Source organism: Fukomys damarensis, unplaced genomic scaffold, assembly GCF_012274545.1.
Source record: "Fukomys damarensis isolate Sample0158 unplaced genomic scaffold, DMR_v1.0_HiC HiC_scaffold_3, whole genome shotgun sequence".
NCBI classification, from domain to species: Eukaryota; Metazoa; Chordata; class Mammalia; order Rodentia; family Bathyergidae; genus Fukomys; species Fukomys damarensis.
In genome coordinates this window covers 30,759,578-30,763,093 of record NW_022900915.1, presented here as the reverse complement: position 1 = coordinate 30,763,093, position 3,516 = coordinate 30,759,578, and positions in this window count along the sequence as shown.

Here is a 3,516-nt window from a genome sequence, read left to right as displayed (position 1 = left end):
ATGAATGTAACTGTACTGTATCCCTAAAATGTACCAATGAACTCAATTAAGGCTGAAAAAAAATTTTTTACTTATAAATTCAGGAGAAAATATATCATTTAAAATATTTAATTTAGTATATGTCTTTATGTCACTAACATCATGTTGCGCATTGAAAAATTTATTGTATTGAGCAGAGCCACCTCTGCTGCGTGGCCCGATCCGAACTACAGGACTCCTCTGGAGCCACACCGTTTCCCGCAGTAATCACTGATTGGCTCTGACACAGTGCCAGGAGGGTAGCTGCACAGGTGCCGCTGAGCACCATCCCCCCCACCCCCCGGCTATTAGATCCCCTGATTGAGCCAGTCCTTGGACCCACTCTGCAGAGGCATGGCAGGCTATAAAGGGTGGTGATTGATCCTATTATGTTCCTGATTGTATTGATAGGGATAAAGGATGGGGATTGATTTGATGAGTTGTTTTCTCAATTATGAAAATGAGAATGTCTATGAGTCATTAGAGCATCAAAGACTGGGATGCAATGATATCAGGAAGATTTAATGACCCAGAGATTTAATAAAGGACAACCCAACAGCAAAAATAAAGATGAGAAAACACTTAAGTAAGATACAAAGACAGGATTCCAGTCCACCAATGGCAAACAGTAGGGCAAAGGAGGATGAAAAATCAGATAGTGAACCTACAGGACACTCAGAACTCGCAGCACAGGAAGTAAAAAAATTGATCAATCAAGCTCTAGAAAAATTCAAAACAGAAATAATTTCCCAGATAACCATACAGATGGTGAGCAAAATGAAAGTCATCATTGGGGACTTCAGTAGATTGAGAAGATAGAATTTCAGATATAGAAGATAGGATCGCAGTCAGTGACCATGAAAAGAGAGGTCTCTTAAAAACAGTAAGAGAATATGAAAAATCTGTCCAACAACTCCTAGATGAAGCAAAGCAAAATAACATAAGACTGATAGGTATCCAGGAAGTACCAGGAGAAAATGCAAATGACTTTAAAAAGCTGTTCAAAGAATTAATGACAAAAAACTTCCCAAACAGAGGGGAAGAATTAGACATACAGATATGTGAGGCATAGAGGACACTAACTAGCCATGATAAAAAAAATCTGTCCAACAACTCCTAGATGAAGCAAAGCAAAATAACATAAGACTGATAGGTATCCAGGAAGTACCAGGAGAAAATGCAAATGACTTTAAAAAGCTGTTCAAAGAATTAATGACAAAAAACTTCCCAAACAGAGGGGAAGAATTAGACATACAGATATGTGAGGCATAGAGGACACTAACTAGCCATGATAAAAAAAAAATCTACACCTAGACATATAATAATCAAGATCCAAGAAATCCAACAGAAGAACAAAATACTACAAGCAGTAAGAGAAAAGAAACAAATCACATGCAAAGGAAAGCCCATCAGAATCACAGCAGACTTTTCAACACAAACCCTTAGGTCAAGGAGAGCCTGGAGTGAGGTATTTCAAGTACTAAAAGAAAACAACCTACAACCAAGACTGATGTATCCTGCAAAACTCTCTTTCAAAATGGATGGAGAAATAAGATACTTCCATGACAAAGAACACTTGAGAAATTTCATGAATTCTAAACCAGCACTACAAAGAACTTTAAACAATATCCTAGAAAAAGACAATGAAGATCACAACACCAGGAGGCCCAACAGAGGAAATCAAACAGCCAAGGCAAGAAACTAAAAGGAGAGGACAAAAAAATAAAAAGTCAACAAAAGTACAATGATGTGACAATAATAAGTCAGTACATATCAGTTATAACTATCAATGTCAATGGCCTCAATTCACCAATCAAGAGAAATAGATTGGCAAAATGAATTAAGAAGCAAAATCCAACAATATGTTGTATACAAGAAACACACCTCCTGCCAAAAGAAGCCCATAGACTGAAAGTGAAAGAATGGCAAACAATTCTCCATGCGACAGGAGCCCAGACAAAAGCAGGGGTAGCAATCTTATTCACAGACAAAGCAAACTTCAAACCAAAACTGATTAAGAGAGACAAAAAAGGCCACTACATTCTTCTAAAGGCAACAATTCAAGAGGAAGAAATGACAGTCATAAACATATATGCACCAAATATAAATGCCCCCAACTATATAAAGCAAATATTAAGTAACATGAAAAATGAAATAACCACTAATACAAGTGTAGTGGGGGATCTAAATACCACACTGTCACAAATAGATCATCTAGGCAAAAAAATTAACAATGAAATACTAGAACTGAACCAAACTTTTGAGCATATGGACTTATTAGATGTCTATAGAGTGTTCCACCCCATAAAATCAGAATATACATTCTTTTCAGCAGCACATGGGTCATTCTCTAAGATAGATCATATACTAGCTCACAAAACAGTTTTGAATAAATGCAAAAGAATTGAAGTTATTCCCTTTATATTATCAGATCACAGTGCAATAAAGCTGGAGATCAATAACATAAGAAACCGAGGAGAACCATGCCTGCTCCCAACCAGCAGCTATTGCTCAAGCACCGGGAAGGTAGCTACCTGGGTGGGCCTGAACCCCCATAATCCTCCCACCCCACACTCTCAGACCTCCTGACTGTGCAAGTCTTTGGACCCACTCTGCAAAGACAGAGGTGGTCATCAAGGGTATTTTTCTGAGTTCCCAACTTTGAACATCTTTAAAGAAAGAGGGTGGGAAACCTGTAATAGAACGTTGTGGAGTTCAACCATTCAGAAGGATGGGGAACTCAATCTGGGCCTTGCAGCCCAAGGTCAGTCAGCGTCATGGGGTTCAGCAATCAGCTAACTGAGATCAGGGGTCTTGCATCCTCACTGTGTCTGAGCCATTAAATGGTAAATATACTATATTGAAAGGTTTGTTCAATGCAGACATGTTCTGGACTGCTTCTTGATTTCAATTTAATTCAAATGATTTAAGGGTGATAGACTAGTGACTACCACAGGTGGTCAGTGTCCAAGGTGTGCTTGATCTTAATGTGTTGCTGATTGTATCATTTGGGGTAAAGCATTGCCGTTGATTTGATGAGCTGTTTTCTCTGATGTTATGAAGATAAGAATGTCTGTGGGTTGTTAGAGACACAGAAGCTAGGGTGCAACTAAATCAGGAAGATTTGGGTGATAATCCAGAGATTAAACCAAGGACAGTCCGACAACAAAAATTAAAATGAGAAAACACTTAAGCAAGACACAAGGATAGACCTCCAGTTCACCAATGGCAAACAGTAGGGCAAATGAGGATGAAAAGGCTGATAGTGAACCATCAGGACACCCTGAAATCAAAGCACAGGAAGCAACAAAACAGATCAATCAGGCTCTAGAAAAATTCAAAACAGAAATAATTTCCCAGATAACCATAGAGATAGTGAGCAAAATGGAAGTCGTGATTCAAGACTCTAGAGAAGAAACTGACAAAAAAATAGATAAGCTCAGGACCATGATAGAAGCCATGAAGGCACAGCATAAGAAAGAAATGGAAAAAATAAAC